The following is a 27085-nucleotide window of genomic DNA, read 5'->3' on the forward strand; positions in this document are numbered from 1 at the left end:
CCTTAGCCTTCTTCCACTGACCCCCAACGGATGTTGATGAAGCCTCTCCACGTGGCTGCTTATATGAACCCTAATCCTAAGCTGATCTTAGTCCTCTGCCTCAACTAGCATAACCTTCTGTACTACCTCCCCATAAGTCCTCAGATCCAACACTGAAATTCGTGGCCTAATATCAAGATGTAACCCATCCTGAAACTTTTTTGCCCTGAGCTCATCGATGGCTACCATCTCCGGTGCATAGCGGGAAAGAGAAGTGAAGCGTGTCTCATACTCAATGACACTCATCCTGCCCTGATAGAGACCTGTAAACTGCACTCTCATATCATGCCTCATAGCCCTTGGAAAGAAGCGATCAAAGAACAATGTCTTGAACTCCTCCCAAGTCATCACCTCCACATCGTGGATATTGGTCATAGACCTCCACCAGATATCGGCATCTCCCATGAACATAGAGGCTGTCAAGGAGATCCTTAATCGGTCTGTAGGTACTGCCATGCTATCGAGCTTGCGTACCATGAGATCAAACCATGCCTCTGAAGCAAGCGGATCTATACTCCCTGCAAACTGCTCGATCTTAACCCTCTGTAACTTCATGAAGTAGTCCAATGCCTCATTAGCAACTGGTATCGGTGCTGGTGCCGGTATCGGAATCTGTATCCCCACCATTAGCGAAACATCGCCTGAATGGACTCTGACATCCCCAGAGCCACTCCCTGTGCAATCTACTCCTCGTAAGTCAGAGCTTGTGGTGGATTTGGACCCGTGCCACGAACTGGAATCCTAGGCCTCCCTGGACCCCTCGTAAACTCGGTGTCATCCACCAGCTCCTTAACGCCCTGACGCGAAGACTCCCCACGTGTGACAACCATGATGCTAAACATATGTAATGAAAGAGGTCAACAATAACACAAGTTATTATGACCGAATGTAACTCGTACTATGAAAGTAAGAAATACGAAGCAAAATGAGGTATGTAACATACGGTCATGATAAGGCAATCAAGGAAGGCTGTTTAAACAGTTAAGCACTTAAGTAATATGTTAAACAATGATGCTTCTTAAACATATAAGCATACAAACATAGAGACATATCATAATAACAAGTATGTCACCAAGAAACATGTAATCATGTTATAATGCCAAAAACATGTTATCAAAGGTATGCTAATAAATCAAAGTACACTAACAAAAGTATGTTATGCACCCAAAACCCGTCGAGTATACAGGCTCGAGTATACTAAACCAAAACGAACTGAAATAAGCAACGCGCAAGCATACTAGGTACAAGTATACTAAATGAAAATAAAAGTCCATACACCATACAACTAAACACACAGTGTGCAAGGGCAATCAAATAGGTTACTTATCACATAAGGGTCAAGCATCAGTGACAGGCTACACATCACCTATGACGCTAGCATGACAAGCAGATATAGTAAATAGAAAACACATCATCTATATCATTACACAACTACCAAATAGTCACATCCTCTAACATGTTTCTAAGGCATGCTCAAAACAGCAAGACATATAAACATGCAAGAATGACTATGCAAATAATAATCTTGCAAAATCACAAGCAAAAAGGATGAAATGCCTCTAAAAATGACGAACTCACTGAAAGTGAAGCCCAAAAAAAAAAAAAAAAACTCGGATGAGTCCGATCTCTCACCATGAGGAAAGGAATCATCTCCCAAGAATGAACACTAAGGTTTCTAAAACAAAGAGTCTGCAAGTCTTTCCCAAGACTGGCTTAAACATAAGGTGGAATCCTAACGCCACACAAAACAAACAACGATGTAATGGGTAGTTCCAACACTAACCATTAAGAGACACCAACAAGAGAACTCAACTCAAGATGCTAATGAGTTCGATGAGAACCCCACAGGATCCTATCGAAACCTTAAACGCAAAATCCCAAGTCTCTAAGGACGAGGGAGAGTAATTAATTGCACCAATGCAATTAATTACACGAAACCATTCACACCCCAACCTTAACTCATATGAGCCGTGCAAGGCAAGACAAGAAGAATCAAAGGTCAATGCACCTATCAAATCCCTAACCATCACTCTAAGAAGAAAAGACACGAGAACCCCGCCATTGAGGCTCAAGAAAACAAACCTCCAAATCCCCAAGGAAGGACTCGAGTCAACCGACTCATCATCCCATGACACAAGAAATAAGACCCTAATGATGTCATCACATTAAGGTCACCACGAAACTCCAAGAGATAATGCCCTAGCATTAATCTCCACCAACCCAGTTGGGACAACCCGCAATGCCTAAACAAGACATAAAAATAAACAGTTAAGGCGTAACATAGCAATGAATTACATACTTACACAAGTAGTAAAGAATCATATAAGGCATGTTAATGTAGGCATCATACAATCATGGTAAGAAAATAAGCACATGCAGTATGCCAAAGCAAACAAGCATAACCCTCATGCTCAGCAGACAAACGTAAATCAACATGCTAAAACAAACAAGCACAAGGTACTAAGACTTACAAGTATATACAATGTACTCAGACAGACTAGCACATACAATATACTAAAGCAACCTTCATATATATCATGCTGAGACGATTAAGATAAACTTTTAAACATACGTCCACATAAGCACGTAAACGTGTTACTAAGAAGCTGATGTGACCCGAGCGTGTGCACAAAATAACGTACAATACTTTGGTTTTGGAAATGGTATCAAACGGGCATCATACTTTAAATTTATATAAAAGCAACTTAACACTTATACCGTCAAGTATGAAGTGAGAAGGGATCATTCCTAAGGGATTGAACACGTGTTGGGATTAAACTTGATTTTAGTGCTAATGAGATTGCACAAAAGAAAGAGAGAGAGAGAGAGAAAAAAAAAAAAAAAAAAAAAAAGAAAAAAAAGAAAAGAAAAGATTTTTGGTGAAGTGATTAAACTAGAATTCAATTGAAAGCATGGAAATGAAAATAACAATGCAAGTAAATTAAACTAAGAATTAAAGAGATAGGAAGAGAGTCTTAGGGTTAGGATTCACCACTAAGCTCATGTAATTAACCATATGCTTTCAATTAATAAGGAATTCATTAGTGTAATTATAGATGTGGTCACATTATCATCACAAATCACAACTGTAAGCATAGATTATCAACATCAAGAATGAATTGTCTACCTAATGACAATTAAACTAAAGTGTAGAACCCATTTAAGACTACGTCATAACCTGTAACGACCCGGTCATTTGCCTTCCTTTCCTTTTTTCCTGAAATTTTACGAATGAATTTTTTTTGTTTAATTTTCTTTTCTGAGCTCTGTTTCGTGTCGCTTAGTGTCATCTCGAGTGCTCGGAATTGGTTCCTTAGACTCTTTTCCATGGATTGATAACTTCCTTTGAGGACCGAGTCATTTTCACATTTTTTGTTTTTCGACACTATGCACTATTTCGTCCTTTTCCCTATTCTGTCTTATCTCTGTTTGTCAGTTTTTGGCACAACCTCACTTCTCATGCTCGGAGTTGGTTTTTGACTTCACGTGCCTTCATCTTGAGTGGTTTCCACGAAATACGTATCTTTACTTTTGCAAGAAAGTACTCTGGTTGCTCCCGGTGTCCATAGGGCCATGGACGCAAAGTTCTTTGAAATTATTTTCTTTTCTTGGGGTGTTTTTCATAAATATCTTTTGAAGATATTTTATTTTAGGGGTTTTTAAGAAAATATTTTTGGAAGATATTTTCATTCTGGGCTATAAGTGAAATTTTCACTTTTTGAAGGGACCATTGTGCAATTAATGAAAGTTATTGCAAAATGTCTTGTTTTGAGCCTGGATCCTCGTACAAGATTCATTTTCACATTTTGTCGAGTTGTGTACTCTTCGAATTTCCTCCTGGATGATGTTTTCCAGTTTCAGGGTTTTTAGCCCCGGTTAGCGTCAAACTTGTTTTGGGCATAACTTTTTTCTCGGGACTCAGTTTTTTACTCCGTTTCTTCCATTATTCATATTTTATCATTTTGAATCTTTTTCGTTCACAAAGTTTTGCCATTTGAGCACGTTTGCTCAAATTTTACTTTTTCGGATCCGGCGGGGCCCGTTCGGGGCACTTTTTGAGATTTCTATAAAAGGGGGGTGAGATATTTCATTTTTCATCTTCTCCCCTCTTCATGCATGACCTGGAGCTCCCATGGCAGCCCAAGGGGTACTGCCATATTTTCTCTCCTCTTTTGGTTCACTTTTCCTTGATGGAATGCTCTACTTTTCCCCCTTATTAGAATTCAGTTTTGACCATTTCTTGAGTTTGGTTTTGAGGTCAAGTTATGATTTTGATGGGGCTTTCATGGGCGTTATGTTCACTGCGTTGTCCCCGACAAAACCTAGTAGTTTCGTCGGATTCGGAGCCATTCCATTTTGATGGCATTTGAGATTTTCATCTTAAATTGAGGTAGGGGATGTTTTAGGTTTAAATTCTTGTTATATAGCATGCTTGTGATGCTTATACTACTTGTTTGCAAGATTAAATATAAAATCTAGAGATTTTATTATTTATTTTTCTTGTACGGGATCTAATTTTCCCGGTTGCTCATGACTTGGTGTAAACATGTAGCATGATTTTATATTTCCCCTTGATATGCTCATTGTCGTGTATTAAAATTGGAACATTTGAATAAGTATTAAAGATTTTATTTAATATTTATCTTAGGTGAAAGATTAATTCACATGGCCTTAACTAGCTTGAAATTAATATGTGTTAGCATATTATATTAGGCCTTAGCATGCTCTTCAACATAGTAGAATTTGAAAATAATTGGAGGTATTTTGAAAATCAGTAATTATTAATTAATTTGATTAATTAATTTGCTCTGAGTGCACTATTCACTCCATTTGAATTCCGACTTGATATTCTTGATGTACATGCCATATAGCTTCACATATATTTAATTTAGAATATTCGGTGAGGTTTTGAAACCTTTCATTTAATTAATTTCCTTATTTAAGATTTAATCCTCATGGTGATATACAACTTGGAATTGAATTGTGGCATGCTAGAAAATTATGCTTAGGTATAGTTGTTCACATATATTAAATTGGGATTAATTGCATGAGAATTGCAACTTTTAATTTATATTTAACTTTAGTGAAAGTTTAATTCACATGGTCTTAAATTGAATGAAATAAACTTGTAATGTGATATTACATTAGTTCTTGGCATGCTTTCCAACATAGGTTAATTTGAGAGCATTTGGTTAAGTTTGAAAATCTAGAGATTTTAATTAAAAGAATTAATTAAAATCTATTTTGTGGTCCCATTAGCTTACTTAAGGTTTTAACTTGGTGTTTGTATTGGCCATGACTTGTTTACTAATATATATTAATTGTGGACCATTTGAAGTTGCTTTAGAACCTTGGTAATTAAATTAGCATGATTTAATTAGAGTTCTACTCTGTTGTTCCAATAACCTAATTGAGTTTTAGAATGGATATAGGTAATGACCATGCCATGTTCTTTAATATGTATTAATTCGAGGTTATTTAGAATTGAATTAAAATCTAGGGAATTTAATTATTTTTATTTAATTAAATTCTATCGAATTCAGCCATAGACTTAATTGTGTTTGAAAGTCGTTTCTATATCAAAATCATGGACTTGGATTTGTTGTATATTCATTTGGTTATGTTTTGAACATTGGATAACATAGTTGCTATGTTTATATTCATGAAAATATGTTTTCCTTATTGAATATATTGTTGCCTTGTGTAATGATTTGCACACTTCGTGTTTAACATCTTTCATGCATAGCGTGTAACGAATCGCACACTGAAGATTCGACATTCATCATACCATATTAGTTGTGGATTTAGAGCATGTATTATATAGGTTTCCAAATTTGGTTGTGCTTAGTAGATAATTGATTATCTTGCATATACTTGTTGATATATGCGTTGTTGCACAACTTGTTAATTTTGGAAACTTGGGGATGTCGTTGTTTGACTATAGCTAGGACGTGGTTCTAGTATGGGGGATAGTCCCTCTATATATAGTCTAGTGCGCACATAGGGAGGTTACCCATGGGCTAGTAACCCTAAAGTAACTATGTTGTCGGTCTGATTCGGTGTGACGTCCGCGTATTCACTTTGTTTGATTTCGCATTTCATTTTCAAGTTGATAACTAGATGATGTTAGAACTTGTTGTTTCTTATTTGTCGTTCCATTTTAAGTTACAGGATGTTAACTTTGCAAAATTGTGCTTTATGCGTTGTATTGGAAGTTTAAATGTTGGTTAAATTGCATCGATATTGAAAATCGTGTTTTGACGTTCTAATAAAGCTTAGGATTGATCCTATTGATTCATTTGTAACATAGACGTTAGGTGGCATGAACCACTACTGTTATTTTGTGCTTTAGATTCTAAGTTGATGGTTTTGAGAACTTAAACCTTGTTGCATTGTATAACATGCTCTTTTGTTGTTGAATTGCATGGATAATGTGATTCTTGTTAACTTGTATTCAAATATGCTTTTGTTATGTTGTATGGATTACTCTAGACCTATTTCAATTGTTTTGAAAATGCAATTCATGTTAATATATGCTCAAGCATTCTTCTTGTCGTGTTCTTTAGATTATCCCAACCATGATTCGTTTCATACACCTATGTATATCATGATTCTTGGTGCTTAGACTCTAACGTAGCTTAGGATGCTCCCCGAGTCTCACTTGGACATAGACGTTAGGTGGCATGAGCCCCTTTAACATGTTTCACCTTAAGGTGATAAATTTGTAAAATGCTAGGTCGATGCATGCTCATCTCCTATGAGTAGCTTTATGTTACTCACCCCTACGATACTGGGGCATATTCCAGGTACGAAGACTTGGTTCGTGAAGCCTAGCATTCCTTGGATGTCGTGTAGCTTTCAAGTTTCCATTTCATGCAAATGTTAGCATGAAATGTCATTTTGTAGACTTATATGTCAAAATATGTATATCTGATTCCATGTATGTAATGTGTACTTAAGTACACTCCTTTCAATGTATTTGACATGTACGAGATGAGGCCGGAGGCCGATGACATGTGTATTGTATTCTATACAACTTTTTAACTTCATGAAATATTATGAAAACCTTGAAAAATCGCAAGTCATTACTTCACCATGGTTGTATCGGGTGTGGGAATTCCATTTTCATTCTTTCATAGGGTCTTATTAATCTTGTATGAAGTGTGGCCAAGGGCCAAACGGTTATTTGACTCCATTTTACATTTTTGGATTCCATGTTTTCCATTCTAAGTCCATTTTTGCCTTTTTGCCCGTTGGGGGGTCGGATTTTGCATCGGCTATGTTTCTAAGTCGTGGACCATTATAGCACGTCCAAATAGGTAAGTTACATTTGCGTGCATGGTCGTTTCTGGGCAAAACCTTATCGTTTGTGTTTTGAGCCTCTTGTGAATTCATTTCGCATTTTTGTTGCATAATCTGATCTAGAGTCGTTCTGGACCTTTCACATCAGTTTTATTTTCTTCTTCCAACATGGTTGAATAGAAAACGTGATTTTATGGGGGGTTTCTTTTTTGTGTTTTTCCAGAAAATGTCGTCTTGGTGCCGGAAATCAATCACAAAGTTCAGCTTTTCTGTTTTTTTTAGCAGCTTTTTGGACCTCCATGACCAGATTTCATGGAGGGGCATTTCAGGCATCCTACATTACATTTTTTTTGAATTCTCTCGCGAACCACATAGAAAATTCAATTTTGAGGGGTGTTTCTTCTTTGTTTTTTTCCAGAAAAATTCATCTACTAGCCCGTTTTTACTCTCTGTTCTGACTGTTTCTGGAAAAAATGCTTGTAGCAGCTTTTTGGGTCCATCCTGACCTAGGCTGTTCAAGGGGCATTTTAGGGACTTTACCTCATTTTTTTTTTTTGGTTTCTTCTACATAGTCGGGTTGAAAACGTGATTTTAAGGTGGGTTTCTTCTTCGTATTTTTCTAGAAAAACTCGTTTAAGGGTCCGTTTTTAGCCTCGGTTCTGGAAAAAAATTTAATTGGAGCTTTCTGTCAAAACACTATTCCTGCTCAGATTTTTGAACCCGGAAAATAAGTCTAATTTTTTTGAAATTTTGAGGCTTCATATCTTCTTCGTCCCGACTCCAAGTCAAGTGATTTTTGAGTCTAAGTTTATTAGTTTTTGCTTGTCTATCTAACGGTATTCACAGTTGCATCTATTTCTATCTGAAAAGACTATTTTACCCCTTGTAAAGTACCCTTGCCGCATTGATTTTAAACTCAAAGGTTGGTTTTTTTGAAACTTTGACGTTTCATATCTTCTTCATCCGGACTCAGAATCAAATGATTCTTGAGTCTAGATTCATTAATTTTTCCTAGTCTATCTATTGGTATGCTCAGTTGCATCCAATTTTATCTAAAAAGACCATTTTAGCCCTTGTCAATTACCCTTGCCGCACTATTTTGAAACCCGAAAGTTGGTTTTTATGAAACTTTGGAGTTTCATATCTTCTTCATTCGGACTCTGAATCGGGTGATTCTTGAGTCTAGATTTGTTAATTTTTCGCTGTCTTTCCAGCAGTGTGCTCAGTGGCACCCGAATCCACATTTTTCAAAAATGACTATTTTGCCCCTGGGGGCTTATTTGTCATATTTCTGACCTTTTGCTTCCGCATCAGTTCTCGTTGAATTCCACGATCTCATGGAAGATCACTTTGACTTCTTAGAGTCTTGTTTTCTGTTTTTGCTTCCGTATTTGGATCTTTATCGGATCATCCTTACGGTTCATCAGAGGACACGCTGGCCTAAAAACCAGGGTTGTCACAGGTGGTATCAGAGCGTCCGAGTTCGAATACCTTGGACGACGGGTTTTGGGTGCATATCATGCTCACATTGTTTTGCATTGATGTGTCATTTATATCTTGATAACATGCTTTGTTTGACAACATGTCTTGTATAATAACATGTTCACATGCTTAGATGTTTTGAGACATCTATTATTTGTTAAGCATACTTTATATGTATATATGCCCTTGATAACATGTTTTGATTTGATAGCATGTCTGTTTGCTTATGTGGCACCTTGAGTAGATAGTACATTGCTATGATGCATGCTAACTGTTTACTTTTATGTCTGGTTTTGGTATCGTCTTGTAGGATCTGTCATATCCCTTGGATGCATTCTTGTTTCCCGAGTTTCTTCCTCGGATAGGAGAAATTTATTCTTGTCTGTTCTGTCGGTTGATACGAGTGAGGCTCATATGAGCGTAGAATCGCAGTCATTTTCTGGTGGGGTGAGACGTGGGCCAGGGAGGTACCGTTTCATTCCCTTTCATCGTGGCTTCTAGATCTAAGGCCTTAAGCGTATGGTGTCAGTGTCATTGTTGTCAGAGTTTTGGGATTTGCTACCCCAACTCTCGCAGATGCCTGGTTCCCGTGGTGCTTTTGGTAATGATCATTTTCGACATTGATGTCATTGGTATCGAAAAGTTCCCTTCTGGGGCATGTTACGAACTAGTGCCTTATACTGTCATGCTACCTTGCTGACGGGTTAGTGTGGGCGGGTTCTGGTCACTATTCGTACTGCCTTGTCACTCTCTTCTTCTATCATGTTTCAACATTTCGTTGTCTTGGGATTCTCTCAGTAGTTGACGTTGAGTTAACGTGCCGATTCGTATGAGGTGTTGCCTCAGTTCTTGGTTTCGCGTTCCTTCGGTTGATCTTTAGACTTCAGGATTTGTCTTTCAGTGCATTGTGAGCTGTCCTTTGATTTGACCTTTTGTTCGGTCATTATTTTGTTCTCTCTGGTGTGTTCCTAATTTTGGGGACGAAATTCCTTTAAGGAGGGTAGGTTGTAACGACCCGGTCATTTGCCTTCCTTTCCTTTTTTCCTGAAATTTTACGAATGAATTTTTTTCATTTAATTTTCTTTTCTGAGCTCTGTTTCGTGTCGCTTAGTGTCATCTCGAGTGCTCGGAATTGGTTCCTGAGACTCTTTTCCGTGGATTGACAACTTCCTTTGAGGACCGAGTCATTTTCACATTTTTCGTTTTTCGACACTATGCGCTATTTCGTCCTTTTCACTATTCTGTCTTATCTCCGTTTGTCAGTTTTTGGCACAACCTCACTTCTCATGCTCGGAGTTGGTTTTTGACTTCACGTGCCTTCATCTTGAGTGGTTTCCACGAAATACGTATCTTTACTTTTACAAGAAAGTACTCTGGTTGCTCCCGGTGTCCATAGGGGCATGGACGCAAAATTCTTTGAAATTATTTTCTTTTTTGGGGTATTTTTCGTAAATATCTTTTGAAGATATTTTATTTCAGGGGTTTTTAAGAAAATATTTTTGAAAGATATTTTCATTCTAGGCCATAAGTGCAGTTTTCACTTTTTAAAGGGGCCATTGTGCAATTAATGAAAGTTATTGCAAAATGTCTTGTTTTAAGCCTGGATCCTCGTACAAGATTCATTTTCACATTTCATCGAGTTGTGTACTCTTGGAATTTCCTCCTGGACGATGTTTTCCAGTTTTAGGGTTTTTGGCCCCAGTTATAGCCAAACTTGTTTTGGGCATAACTTTTTGCTCGGGACTCAGTTTTTGGCGCCATTTCTTCCATTATTCATATTTTATCATTTTGAATCTTTTTCATTCACAAAGTTTGCCATTTGAGCGCGTCTGCTCAAATTTTACTTTTTCGGACCCGGCGGGGCCCGTTCAAGGCACTTTTTGAGATTTCTATGAAAGGGGGGTGAGATATTTCATTTTTCATCTTCTCCCCTCTTCATGCACGACCTGGAGCTCCCATGGCAGCCCAAGGGGTGCTGCCATCTTCTCTCTCCTCTTTTGGTTCACTTTTCCTTGATGGAAAGTTTTCGGCCTTAACGTTTGTTGTTCCCCTCGCCGTGCTCTACCTTTCCCCCTTATTAGAATTCAGTTTTGACCATTTCTTGAGTTTGGTTTTGAGGTCAAGTTATGATTTTGATGGGGCTTTCATGGGGGTTATGTTCACGGTGTTGTCCCCGACAAAACCTAGTAGTTTCATCAGATTCGGAGCCGTTCCATTTTGATGGCATTTGAGATTTTCATCTCAAATTGAGGTAGGGGATGTTTTAGGTTTAAATTCTTGTTATGTAGCATGCTTGTGATACTTATACTACTTGTTTGCATGATTAAATATAAATCTAGAGATTTTATTATTTATTTTTCTTGTACGGGATCTAATTTTCCCGGTTGCTCATGACTTGGTTTAAACATGTAGCATAATTTTATATTGCCCCTTGATATGCTCATTGTCGTGTATTAAAATTGGAACATTTGAACAAGTATTAAAGATTTTATTTAATATTTATCTTAGGTGAAAGATTAATTCACATGGCCTTAACTAGCTTGAAATTAATATGTGTTAGCATATTATGTTAGGCCTTAGCATGCTCCTCAACATAGTTGAATTTGAAAGTAATTGGAGGTGTTTTGAAAATTAGTAATTATTAATTAATTTGCTCCGAGTGCACTATTCACTCCATTTGAATTCTGACTTGATATTCTTGATCTACATGCCATATAGCTTTACATATATTTTATTTAGAATATTCGGTAAGGTTTTGAAACCTTTCATTTAATTAATTTCCTTATTTAAGATTTAATCCTCATGGTGATATACAACTTGAAATTGAATTGTGGCATGCTAGAAAATTAAGCTTAGGTATAGTTGTTCACATATATTAAATTGGGATTAATTGCATGAGAATTGCAACTTTTAATTTATATTTAACTTTAGTGAAAGTTTAATTCACATGGTCTTAAATTGAATGAAATAAACTTGTAATGTGATATTACATTAGTTCTTGGCATGCTTCCAACATAGGTTAATTTGAGAGCATTTGGTTAAGTTTGAAAATCTAGAGATTTTAATTAAAAGAATTAATTAAAATCTATTTTGTGGTCCCATTAGCTTAATTAAGGTTTTAACTTGATGTTTGTATTGGCCATGACTTGTTTACTAGTATATATTAATTGTGGACCATTTGAAGTTGCTTTAGAACCTTGGTAATTAAATTAGCATGATTTAATTAGAGTTCTACTCTGTTGTTCCAATAACCTAATTGAGTTTTAGAATGGATATAGGTAATGACCATGCCATGTTCTTTAATATGTATTAATTCGAGGTTATTTAGAATTGAATTAGAATCTAGGGAATTTAATTATTTTTATTTAATTAAATTCTATCGAATTGAGCCATGGATTTAATTGTGTTTGAAAGTCGTTTCTATATCAAAATCATGGACTTGGACTTGTTGTATATTCATTTGGTTATGTTTTGAACATTGGATAATATAGTTGCTATGTTTGTATTCATGAAAATATGTTTTCCTTATTGAATATATTGTTGCCTTGTGTAATGATTTGCACACTTCGTGTTTAACATCTTTCATGCATAGCGTGTAACGAATCGCACACTGAAGATTCGACATTCATCATATCATATTAGTTGTGGATTTAGAGCATGTATTGTATAGGTTTCCAAATTTGGTTGTGCTTAGTAGATAATTGATTATCTTGTATATTCTTGTTGATATATGCGTTGTTGCACAACTTGTTAATTTTGGAAACTTGGGGATGTCGTTGTTTGACTATAGCTAAGACGTGGTTCTAGTACGGGGGATTGTCCCTCTATATATAGTCTAGTGCGCACATAGGGAGGTTACCCATGGGCTAGTAACCCTAAAGTAACTATGTTGTCGGTCTGATTCGGCGTGACGTCCGAGTATCCACTTTGTTTGATTTCGCATTTCATTTTCAAGTTGATAACTAGATGATGTTGTAACTTGTGGTTTCTTATTTGTCGTTCCATTTTAAGTTACAGGATGTTAACTTTGCGAAATTGTGCTTTATGCGTTGTATTGGAAGTTCCAATGTTGGTTAAATTGCATCGATATGGAAAATCGTGTTTTGACGTTCTAATAAAGCTTAGGATTGATCCTATTGATTCATTTATAACATAGACGTTAAGTGGCATAAACCACTACTGTTATTTTGTGCTTTAGATTCTAAGTTAATGGCCTTGAGAACTTAAACCTTGTTGCATTGTATAACATGCTCTTTTGTTCTTGAATTGCATAGATAATGTGATTCTTGTTCACTTGTATTCAAATATGCTTTTGTTATGCTGTATGAATTACTCTAGACCTAGTTCAATTGTTTTGAAAGTGCAATTCATGTTAATATATGCTCAAGCATTCTTCTTGTCGTGTTCTTTAGACTATCCCAACCATGATTCGTTTCATACACGTATGTATATCATGATTCTTGTTGCTTAGACTCTAAGGTAGCTTAGGATGCTCCCCGAGTCTCACTTGGATATAGACGTTAGGTGGCATGAGCCCCTTTAACATATTTCACCTTAAGGTGATAAATTTGTAAAATGCTAGGTCAATGCATGCTCATCTCCTACGAGTATCTTTATGTTACTCACCCCTACGATACTGGGGCATATTTTAGGTACGAAGACTTGGTTCGTGAAGCCTAGCATTCCTTGGATGTCGTGTAGCTTTCAAGTTTCCATTTCATGCAAATGTTAGCATGAAATGTCATTTTGTAGACTTATATGTCAAAATATGTATATTTGATTCCATGTATGTAATGTGTACTTAAGTACACTCCTTTCAATGTATTTGACATGTATGAGATGAGGCCAGAGGCCAATGACATGTGTATTGTATTCTATACAACTTTTTAATTTCATGAAATATTATGAAAACCTTGAAAAATCGCAAGTCATTGCTTCACCATGGTTGCATCGGGTGTGGGAATTCCATTTTCATTCTTTCATAGGGTCTTATTAATCTTGTATGAAGTGTGGCCAAGGGCCAAACGGTCATTTGACTCCATTTTACATTTTTGGATTCCATGTTTTCCATTTTAAGTCTATTTTTGCCTTTTTGCCCGTTGGGGGGTCGGATTTTGCATCGGCTATGTTTTTAAGTCGTGGACCATTGTAGCACGTCCAAATAGGTAAGTTACGTTTACGTGCATGGTTGTTTCCGGGTAAAACCTTATCGTTTGTGTTTTGAGCCTCTTGTGAATTCATTTCGCATTTTTTTTGCATAATCTGATTTAGCGGTGTTCTGGACCTTTCACATCAGTTTTATTTCCTTCTTTCAACATGGTTGAATAGAAAATGTGATTTTAGGGGGGGGTTTCTTTTTCGTGTTTTTCCAGAAAATGTCGCCTTGGTGCCGGAAATCGATCGTAAAGTTCAGCTTTTCTGTTTTTTTTTTAGCAGCTTTTTGGACCTCCATGACCAGATTTCATGGAGGGGCTTTTCGGGCATCCTACATTGCATTTTTTTTTAATTCTAAGGCGAGTCACATAGAAAATTCAATTTTGAGGGGGGTTTCTTCTTTGTGTTTTTTCAGAAAAATTCATCTACTAGCCCGTTTTTACTCTCTGTTCTGGCTGTTTCTGGAAAAAATGCTTGTAGCAGCTTTTTGGGTCCATCTTGACCTAGGCTGTTCAAGGGGCATTTTAGGGACTTTACATCGTCTTTTTTTTGGTTTCTTCTGCATAGTCGGGTAGAAAACGTGATTTTAAGGGGGGTTTCTTCTTCGTGTTTTTTCAGAAAAACTCGTTTAAGGGTCCATTTTTAGCCTCGGTTCTGGAAAAAAAAAAATTAATTGGAGCTTTCTGTCAAAACACTATTCCTGCCCAGATTTTTGAACCCGGAAAATAAGTCTAATTTTTTTGAAACTTTGAGGCTTCATATCTTCTTCGTCCCGACTCCAAATCAAGTGAATTTTGAGTCTAAGTTTATTAGTTTTTGCTTGTCTATCCAACGGTATTCACGGTTGCATCTAATTCTATCTGAAAAGACTATTTTACCCCTTGTAAAGTACCCTTGCCGCACTGATTTTAAACTCAAAGGTTGGTTTTTTTGAAACTTTGACGTTTTATATCTTCTTCATCCGGACTCCGAATCAAATGATTCTTGAGTCTAGATTCATTAAATTTTCCTAGTCTATCTATTGGTATGCTCAATTGCATCCAATTTTATCTAAAAAGACCATTTTACCCCTTATCAATTACCCTTGCCGCACTGTTTTGAAACCCGAAAGTTAGTTTTTATGAAACTTTGGAGTTTCATATCTTCTTCATCCGGATTCTGAATCGGGTGATTCTTGAGTCTAGATTTGTTAATTTTTCGCTGTCTTTCCAGCGGTGTGCTCGGTGGCACCCGAATCCACATTTTTCAAAAATGACTATTTTACCCCTGGGGGCTTATTTGTTATATTTCTGACCTTTTGCTTCCGCATCAGTTCTCATTGAGTTCCATGATCTTATGAAAGATCACCTTGACTTCTTAGAGTCTTGTTTTCTGTTTTTGCTTCCACATTCGGATCCGTTATCGGATCATCCTTATGGTTCATCACAGGGCACGCTGGCCTAAAAACCAGGGTCGTCACATAACCCACCATACACATTCACAAATATATCCGATAAGAGTACACATCAATCAAGAGGATAATACTAATTGTAATTAGAAGTATGGATTAACATAATCAAGCAAAAATTGCCTACTTTACTACAATTAACTAATGACAAGTAAGCTAATTTGTAGAACAACCCATCAAGATTAAGCCTTTATCCATCAAATTAATTGACAATTGTATCGACTAAGCATCATGCTATGGTCATCACTAAACACAACTACAAGAAGTATTTAGTGTATAACATAATTCTAAAATAATCACATATAGACATGCAAATTACATATAGAATTAAAGAAAGAATTAATGTTTAATCATCTAATGAAGAATAAAATTCCTAATTAATCATATATAGACATACAATCAACTTGGAGATTTCAATGGAAGAATTCATCAATACAAGCCCTAATTTGTCAAATCAAGCATGTATATATAAATAAATCACAAGGCCATATATTTAATTACAACATAATAATTCCACAAGAATAGAAATACAAAGGTTTAGGTTACATGAACTTAGGGCTCATCCAAGCCCTAAGTGAAGAACTAGCTCATAGAGAAGATGATCATGGTGTCAACAAGTCTAATCCCCATCTTTGGCTCCTTCTTCGTCTTCCTTGAATATTTCTCAAAACCCTAGCTTTTTTTTTCTTTCGCTTTTTCCAAAGAGAATGATATCGATTCAGAAAAATAAAAATATATTCATAAAATAATAAAAACTCTCCTTATAATGGGTCTTTATTTTTCCTTTAATACCAACATTATTGGAGGCCAATAGTTCACAAACTAAGCCCAAATAAGAAAATCCCGTAACTAAGTAAAAGCTAAATCCCGTAATGCTGCCAAGGGCTGGGGGATCGATCCCTAGGGGGTATTTTTTTGCACCTCTGCCAATAGTGGGGGATCAATCCTCCAGTGCTAGAAATCTCTTTTAAGCCCTGTTTAACTCCATTTTGGCCCCGGGCTAATCGGTTTGCTTCTTGATCATTGGGAACATCATCAAAGGCCCGGAAAAAGGTAGAATTGACCGCTTTTTGAAGGATAAGCGCATTATATGAACAATGGGCTGCGGCCTCTTTTTGTCATTTTCTAAGCTTTTTCCGATTATCTTTGCTTGTCTCCAAAAAGGCTTTAATGAACCGAAATTAGTTCGTTTGAACCTTATTGACCTAAAATTGACAAAAAACATAAATTAGAGCTAAAACATAAAAGTAAGATAGATGCAAGAACTAAAATAACCTAACTTAGGTGCTGAAATGTGTAACATTTAAGCACTTATCACACCCCCAAACTTAGATATTGCTAGTCCCTAGCAATGAACTACATTATGAAAATGAAACAAACATATATACAATTATGAACTAATAAAGCAAATAAAGATAACACCACTTTCGTAGGGATCACGGTTGCATTTAGCATATGCAACAAGCCTTTTAAACCCTTAGGTTACTCTTAGTGGACGAGTGAAGTCTCGTGAGAGTTTCTAGAAATGATACCCACAAACATCAACAGCTCTTTCTTACTTGAGAATCAACGACACATATCAAATAAATGTTGAAAGTAGACTACTTCAAGTATGCAAATTTCTGCCATTTCTAAGTTATTCTCAACATTTCAACATCATGTAAGGAAAAATGGTACTCTACACATTAAGCAAGTTAATCATGCAAATTGAATAAATTCTATCATCCTTTTTGAGTGAACCGGCATCAAAATGTGTTGCTATCCTAGTAAATCAAAGTAATGGCATAGCCTTACCTTCAAACTAGTATAGAGATATAGTACTAATCCTCAAGATATTGAATGAACCTTGTTATTGAATCAAACATTCATTTTTTAATTTTTTTTTATTTTTTTATTTTAAATATGTATGACCATGTGCAATGTCCAAGTTCATTAAGCTATCTAATCACCTCATTTAACAAGCGTTGAGCCAACGACTCCCAAACCAGATGCTCTTAGGGCGTTAAGTGTAAAGACACTCCTAAGGGCGTAATGATTCTGAATGGCTAGGCTACAAACTCAAACTAATTATACATCTTACATTCAAGTGTAGAATTCTAGAATCAACTCTCAAAGTATTTTTTAACTAACAAGATGATGTATACCACAAAAGCAAACATGATATCAAAAATTAAAATTTACTCCTAAATGGTATCCTAGAGCATACAAAAAGTATTAGACTCTAACAACTTGCTTTTCAAAGGCACTATGCTTCAAAAGTACAAAATTATTGCCAAACACATCTTAAATCTCATCATGCATTTAAAGCTCAACTTAAAATAAAATGAATCATGATGACCTTACCCCCAAACTTAAACTGTACATTGTCCTCAATGTGCAATGAAAACAATGAAAAATAATGGAAAGAGTATACCGTGATGGCAAAGATTATGAAGTCCGGCAATAATCTAGTAGGAAAGATGTCTCCCCCAAACTTGGATGCAAAAACCTATCTTTATAACCATACTATCAAACTCACATCAAATATCACATGGAATAAGCAGTGCATATATTTTAAAGTAATATATAACACAATGCAAAGAGACATAAGATGAAACCCTTAATAAAATCTGAAAACATTCATAACCAGTCATAAAGACGTACCGGTAACACATATTTTTTAATTTTTAAATTTATTTATTTATTTATTTTATTTTAAAAGAAACAAAGAAAAAGAACATGTATATACAATGTGCTAAGTTTAACGTCTCTAGTAAGACGAAATGCGACTGAGAAATTTCCTTTTTATTATTATTATTATTATTATTATTATTATTATTATTATTATATTTTATTTATTTTTTTGCTTTTGTTATGTAATTTTTTCTTTTATTATTGACTTTTTTTAATTATTTAATTTATTATTCATTTTTTTGTATTTTTTTATTATGTATTATTTTTATTTAATTTTTTTTATTATTTAATTTTTTTATTTATGTATTATTATTATTATTATTTTATGTATTTTTTTCTTTTATTATTATTTAATTAATTAATTTATTATTATTATTTTTTTTGGTTAAGTATTTTTATTATTATTATTATTATTATATACAAGCAAAGGAGAACGGCGAAGCCAAAATCGCCGGAGAAGAACAGCCAGCCGGAATAAGAGAAGAACGAGCTGGAAAAATAAAGGGCGAATCACGATCCCGCCGGAAAGATAAAGCCCAGCCGCGACGCCGGAGAAAAACCAGCCGCGAATCGCTGGAGAAGAACCCAGAAATCGCTACTGCTGTTTTTTTATTTTGACCCACAAACTCGCCGGAGAAAGCCCAGTCAAAAACACCGGAGAAACCCAGTTAAAACCGCTGAAAAGACCCAGCCGAAATCGCTGGAGAACACGGCGATTCACAAACTCGCAACCAAACTCAGCGACCCTCAAACTCAACAACCAAACTCAGCAACCCTCAAACTCGCCAGAGAAAAGCGACCCAGAACCATGGCGTAGGAATTTGACATTACCCGCGATATCGGAAGAAGTAAAGGGCGAAGCAAATGGCGCCCTTTACAGCGTTTTAAATGGCGCCGCTGTTTAATCGAAGCAAAGGCCGAGTCTCACAAAACAAAACCCTCCGGCCAGTCTCAAATCGTGAACCATGGCGCCGGAATTTTCACTTCGACATCGCGGAAGATGAGAAGAGAACAGTGAGGGATGGACGAAAAAAAATTGGGAATGGAGGTTGGGTTAAGAGAATCTTGGGGGGGAAAAGAATCAGTGAGGAATGGATGAAGGAATTGAGAGTGGAGATTGGAGATTTTGGGTGAAGAGATTCACGGGGAAGAGAAGAAAATTTTATTGAATAGAGGAAGAGATAGGAGCAATGGATGAGGCGCTCCCAGGGATCGATTTTTCTTTTTTTTCTTTCTTTTTTTTTTTTTTTTTTTTTTCTTTTTTTAAAGCAAAACAAAAAAGAAAAATATACTAAAATGAAATATACAAAAATTAAAATTAAAATTAGAATAATAAAAATTAAAATAAAATCAAATACCAACCTAAACTAACCATTGCAATTTTTTATTTATTTTTTTAATATATATATATTTTTAATAAAGCAAAACTACAAAGAAATATATATACACTAAAATGAAATATATAATAATAATAATAATAATAATAATAATAATAATAAATTGAAATAAAATCAAACACCAACCTACACTACCCATTACAATTTTTATTATTATTATTATTTTTTTATTATTTATTTATTTTATCTTTTTGAATTTAAAAATGCATAAATGTACAAAAGGAAAATAAAATAAAAGAAGAAAATAAAATAATAATAAAATACAAACAATTATTTATTATTATTATTTTTATTTATTTTTTTATTTTTATTTTTTGAAAACTCTACGAAAAACTAGTGTTTAACGTCTTTAGCAAGACGCTGGGGCGACTCACTAGTCGAAAGAATAAAAAACCGGACATAAGACATCCTCATTAATCCATTTATCTATTTTCCCCAATGGATCTTCTCTGACAACAATGAATACATCTCCCAAAAGAATGATTTGGAAAGAAATGATGGAAGATGCAATTTGTTTCCTTTCATTCACGGTCTTGAAAATAAAGTCCATAATGAGTGGCCCTGCACTTGGCAAGGTAATGTATTTCGACGACTCGGTTGGATTATTAGAAAACTCAATCTCTTCATCATTTTTGTCAACTTCCACATTGATCACTTTCTCCTCATTCACTAAGGTCGCCTCAATGACTTCATGCTCAATATTACAAGGAATGTCTTTATAAATTGGATTGGCCATTGGCATACTTGCCACTTCTTCCTCTTCTTGATAAGAAAGAGTACTTGCGATTGGAGGAAGAGATTCTTTTGAGTTTTTCCATGGCGAGAAGTCTAAGATGCCCATGGAGTCCATTAGAGAATTCACTTCATATATGGAGCTTTCAATGTCAAATGCATCCATATTAAAGTGAGATAAGCATGCCTCAAGAGGATCTTCAGAAGGAATGGAAAGAATGGAAGGAATGGCTTCTTCAGTAATTTCATCCAAGACATTTACCATGAAACACTCGCCTTCATCGATGGGATGTTAGCTTGTGTTGAAAACATTAAACTTAACCATCATTTTGCCAAAAGAGATGTCCATAATGCTGGACCTACAATTGATTGTCGCATTAGCAATAGCAAGGAATGGTCTTCCTAAGATGATGGGAATGTAAATGGTAGGATTGGGAACCGGTTCAGTATTAAGCACAACAAAATCAATCGGGAAATAGAATTTGTCGACTTTGATGAGGATGTCATCAACAATTCCCTTTGGTTGTTTTTTAGATCTACCGGCGAGTGGAATAACCACCGAAGTTGGCTTAAGGTTTCCCAAACCTAATTGAAGATACATGGAGTAAGAAAAAATGTTAACACTAGCCCCTAAGTCAAGAAGAGCCCTTTTGACCTCATGGTTCCCTATGGTACAAGAGATGGTTGGCACGCCAGGGTATTTGAACTTAGGTGGGGTGTTAAGCTTAATAATAGAGCTCACTTGCTCCATAAGAAGCACTTTCTTTGGGCTTGGTCCCTTGTTCTTCCTCTTTTGAGTACACAAGTCCTTTAAGAACTTAGCATATAGTGGAATTTGTCGAATAGCATCAAGAAGATGAAGGTTAATTTTAACTTGTTTAAAAACTTCCATCATGTCATGGATTTTTCCTTCTTGCCTCGAAAATGAAATAGAGTTTAAAGCTTGAGGAAATGGAGCTTTTGGCTCATAAGGCTTCTCTACATGGGAGGAAGATGATGATGATAGAATTGGCTCCTTAATGTGACCACTTGCCCCTAGTGAAGTAGGAATGGAATTGGGAATGGTAAATGGGCTAACACTTGGTTGTACCGGAACACTAACTTCACTAGGTCTCTCAACTTTGTAATCAATTTTTCTCCCACTCCTCAAGGTGGAAATGGAGTATGCCTTTTAGTTAAGTTTGGGTTGAATAAGCCCTTTCCCTTTCATTGTTTGAACCATTTGCCCAGTTTGGGCTTCAAGTTTTGCAATTGATTGAGAATGTGAATTAAACACTTAATTTTCCTTTCAAAGATCACCCAAAGCTTCTAAAACCTTATCCTTAAAAGTGGGATTCCTAGGAGGCTCTTGAGGTGGATGAGAGTAAGATTGATGATTTGAAGATTGAGAATTTGAGAGTTGGTTCACATTTAGAGGAGGATAAGATGGATACCTCCTCCCTAATTTCTCCAAAAGAAGTGAGGATCACTCCATCCGGAATTATAGAAGTTAGAATTTGGATTACTTCCCGGATGAATGAAAATAGCATTGACTTGTTCTTGATACTTACTCGGAAAAACTTGTCCAAGAGGACAATTGAAAGTATTGTGAGTATAACTAAAGCAAGTCATGTACATTACACTTTGAGAATGGAAAGAGTTGGATGATTGAATTGCCGGGTTTTGGCTCGAAAAAATTTTATTAAACCTTTGAGTAAGATTTTTGACTTCGGCGGCAATTTCTATGGAACTCTCCACTTGAGAAAGACTGGAGGTTTTCTTCCCTCCTTCATTCAAATTTTTGCCAAATCGGGACGATGAAGAATGATGCATCAAATTTTCGCTTATGCGATCAAAAAGATGCCACACATCATCTTCATTTTTGTCCAAATAGGCTCCTCCACATGAAGCATCAACCATACCTTTTTGGGTATCGGATAAGCTTTCATAGAAGCAGCGAACTAATTACCACTTTGGAATGTCATGATATGGACACTTTCATAACAAATCGTTCAAACGCTCCCATGCTTCATGCAAAGGTTCTCCCTCATTTTCGGAGAATTCATGGATATAAGCTCTCATAGCAACGGTTCTATTTGCGGAGTAAAATTTTTTTAGGAATTCATATTGTAGTTGAGCCCAAGATGTGATTGAATTTGCCCTCAAGTTATTGAACCAATATTTAGCCTTTTCCCGAAGAGTGAAAGGGAAAAGCTTCATTTTTAAGACTTCTTCCAGAAGATCCTGGATTTTCACGATTGAACAAACTTTCAAAAAATCATCCACATGTTTATGTGGCTCTTTATTGCTCAACCCATAGAAAAGGGGGCATATTTGGATGGTTGCGGGCTTGATATCATATTATTGTTCCCGGAAGTTTGGTAACTGGATGCATGTTGATGCATTATATCTATTGGGAGTGTAGTGATCCCGAAGAGACAATTGAGGACTTGGGGGATACACTACATGATCTTGAGGATGGATGGGTTTTATTGGAGGTTGTTGCATTTGATTGGGTTGTGGAAACACATTAGAATGGGGAATTCTCAAGGGTGGATGCACACCTTGAGGTGGATGCCCATTAAGAGGGTGATACTCACCTAGTCCATGTGCCCTAGATCTTAGAATTGGTTTTCCATTAAGTGTGGGATAATCAAGAATGGGAATAATTCTCCTAGAACTACCTCCTAACGCTGAATGAATGATTCAAGATTAGACCATAACAACTTCACAACAAACCACAACAACAATCAACAACAATTCACCACCTCCACATATGATGTTCCCATACTCCCATGTTATATCAATGCACAAAATTAAATTGACTCCACACGGGCTGATGCTTTCTATCAAGAAAGTAATAGCCTCCTTTTGGGCTTATGCTTGGACAAGAATTTAAACAATGTGATAGCATCGACAAGGGCTATCTCGCAAGCATGTAGAGAATTGAACAATTATAGTAAAAGAAATTCAAGGAAGCTCACGAAAGTCTGTAACAACAATGTCACAATGTTGCCAAGATCTAATGCTTGCTCTTCTTCTTTTCAAGCACCTAATTGAATAAGAGGGATTAGTAAGAAAATAGTAATTTAAAGAAAACAATCAAATTAGCCTTAATGCCTAATTTAATTCCAACTAAATCGTCAATCCTCGGCAACGGCGCCAAAATTATGATGTGACCAGAGCGTGTGCACAAAATAATGCATAACACTTTGGTTTTGGATATGGTATCAAACGGGCATCATACTTTAAATTTATATAAAAGAAACTTAACACTTATACCGTCTAGTATGAAGTGAGAAGGGATCGTTCCTAAGGGATTGAACACATGTTGGGATTAAACTTGATTTTAGTACTAATGAGATTGCACGAGAGAGAGAGAGAGAAAAAAAAAAAAAAAAAAAGATTTTTGGTGAAGTGATTAAACTAGAGTTCAATTGAAAACATGGAAATGAAAATGACAATGCAAGTAAATTAAACTAAGAATTAAAGAGATAGGAAGAGAGTCTTAGGGTTAGGATTCACCACTAAGCTCATGCAATTAACCATATGCTTTCAATTAATGAGGAATTCATTAGTGTAATTATAGATGTGGTCACATTATCATCACAAATCACAATTGTAAGCATAGATTATCAACATCAAGAATGAATTGTCTACCTAATGACAATTAAACTAAAGTGTAGAACCCATTCAAGACTACGTCATAACCCACCATACACATTCACAAATATATCCGATAAGAGCACACATCAATCAAGAGGATAATAATAATTGTAATTAGAAATATGGATTAACATAATCAAGCACAAATTGCCTACTTTACTACAATTAACTAATGACAAGTAAGATAATTTGTAGAATAACCCATCAAGATTAAGCCTTTATCCATCAAATTAATTGACAATTATATAAACTAAGTATCATGCTATGGCCATCCCTAAACACAACTACAAGAAGTATTTAGTGTATAATATAATTCTAAAATAATCACATATAGACATGCAAATTACATATAGAATTAATGAAAGACTTAATGTTTAATCATCTAATGAAGAACAAAATCCTTAATTAATCATATATAGAAATACAATCAACTTGGAGATTTCAATGGAAGAATTCATCAATACAAGCCCTAATTTGTCAAATTAAGCATGTATATATAAATAAATCACAAGGCCATATATTTAATTACAACCTAATAATTCCCCAAGAAAAGAAATACAAAGGTTTATGTTACATAAACTTAGGACTCATCTAAGCCCTAAGTGAAGAACTAGCTTATGGAGAAGATGATCATGGTGTCAACATGCCCAATCCCCCATCTTTGGCTCCTTCTTCTTCTTCCTTGAATATTTCTCAAAACCCTAGCTTTTTTCTTTCTTTGCTTTTTCCAGAGAGAACGATATCGATTCAGAAAAATAAAAATATATTCATAAAATAATAAAAACTCTCCTTTCAATGGGTCTTTGTTTTTCCTTTAATACCAATTTTACTGAAGGACAATAGTTCACAAAATAAGCCCAAACAAGAAAATTCCGTAGCCAAGTAAAAGCTAAATCCCACAATGCGGCCAGGGGCTGGAGGATCGATCCCCCAGCCTTGGGGATCGATCCCCAGGGGGTATTTTTTTGCACCTTTCTGCCAATAGTGGGGGATCCCCAGTGCTAGAAATCTCTTTTAAGCCCCGTTTAACTCCATTTTAGCCCCGGTCTAATCGGTTTGCTTCTTAATCGTTGGGAACATTATCAAAGGCCCGGAAAAAGGTATAATTGACCGTTTTTTGAAGGATAAGCGCACTATACGAACAATGGGCTGTAGCCTCTTTTTGCCGTTTTCTAAGCTTTTTCTGATTGGCTTTGCTTGTCTCCAAAAAGGCTTTAATGAACCGAAATTAGTCAGTTTGAGTCTTATTGACCTGAAATTGATAAAAACATAAATCAGAACTATAACATGAAAGTAAGATAGATACAAGGACTAAAATACCCTAGCTTAGGTGCTGAAATGTGCAACATTTAAGCACTAATTAGAAGCAAATAAAAACATATAGCATGGCAACACAAGCATGATATGCACCCAAAACCCGTCGTGCTAAGGTTTTTGAACCTAGGAATTCTGATACCACTTGTAACGACCTTGGATTTTACAAACCCAGTGTGTCCTGTGATGACCCGAGACGGATCCAAAATAAATACGGAAGCTAAAAAGAACCATGGCCTTTAGAGATGTATATCATCCCTACGACACAAAAATGGCTTCTCAAGGAGTCCCATGACTCAACGGAAGTAAGAAGGAAACAAGGGTTTCAAAACCCTAGAAGAAATGAAATAAGGGTAAAATGGTCATTTTTTACCCAAAAATAGGTGCCATCGTGTACACCATTGGATAGAAAACAAAAAATTAATCAAGATGGACTCAAAAATCGCATGATTTGGAGTCCGAACGAAAGAGAAATGACAAGATGAAGAAAAACGAGCAAAACCTGTTAATGAAGGGCAAAATGGTCAATTTGCAACTAAGAAAAGAAATTTGACTCCAACCAAGTCAAATAAGGTCCACACAACCTATACTAATCATTTCACAATATTCTAAAAGGTTCTAAGAACTTTGGACAAGAATCCCACAAAACGCCCTTTTTCGGTTTGAGCAAAAACTGACACTACTTCACTAAAACTTAAATAACTCCCACTGTGATTTGAATCTGAGAATGGATTTGCTATCATTGGAAAGCTGACTCAAAATCCATGAATTTAGGCTTAAGAATCACCCCATTTGGATTAGAAATGAAGGAGATAGGGCTGTTTGAAGTCAGAACAACAATGCTGATACAAAACTAGAAGGCAGCTGAATGCAAGCTATTTAGGTCAACCAAAATAGCCATTTCGGTTGACCGAAATGACTAGAAAAACTCCAAAACTCCTGAAAGTGAAGAAAAATCATTTAAGTCGACCGAAATGATGAATCGGTCGAACGAAATGGACCTGAACAGGACAAAAGCTATTGGAAAATGACTTTTTACTGTGCAAATGAATTGAACAATGAACCGGTCGACCGAAATGAGCCACCGGTCGACCGAAACAAGTCAAAAATATGAAAAATCAAGCCTATCATGCACCAAGGCTGAAAGGAATTCCTAAGTTTCATTTGCATCTCCCATGGCATGATTAAAATACATTATATGCTAATGTGTGACGATGTGAACATACACACAAGTGTAATATAACATTTTAAACATGCTACAATGGCCTACGGCCTCATGAATTCTCATTTACAAAATTTGACATGCCAAACCTCCAAAGTTGATAAAAATGCATTTTCAAGCAAAATATGGCACCAATTGAATACAAGTACAAATATAAACTTGCTTGGCCCTTGGCCTCATGTCATATATATCAATTACCTTACAAAAAGTGTACTTATGTACACATTACATATTTAGAACAAAAATACAAGTTTTGACATATAAGTTACAAAAGGACACTTCATGCTGACATCATCATAAGAATGATACTCCAAGTCTACGAAACTTCTATGGCATAGTGTGCATCCCAAATCAAGGTCCCTATACTTGAAAAATGTCCCCACTACGTAGGTGAGTAACATAAAGCTACTCGTAAGAGATGAGCATACATTGACCTAGCATTTTACAAAATTATCACCTTAAGGTGAAACATACCAAAGGGTTCATGCCACCTAATGTCTATGTCAAAATGAGACCCAGGGAGCATCCTAGGCTACTCATGCAATTTAAGGTGAACATCGGCATACAAGTATAAATGCTCAAGTCTACTAAACAATGTTAAAACATGTTATACAACATATAAGCATACATTTCCAAGTATATTAAACCATATTAAGACAAGTTGTTCAATGTCTAAGC

This window comes from Cornus florida, unplaced genomic scaffold (genome assembly GCF_030987335.1).
Source record: "Cornus florida cultivar Cherokee Brave unplaced genomic scaffold, ASM3098733v1 CherokeeBrave_3.0.0_Hap2_Chr06, whole genome shotgun sequence".
Taxonomy (NCBI): domain Eukaryota; kingdom Viridiplantae; phylum Streptophyta; class Magnoliopsida; order Cornales; family Cornaceae; genus Cornus; species Cornus florida.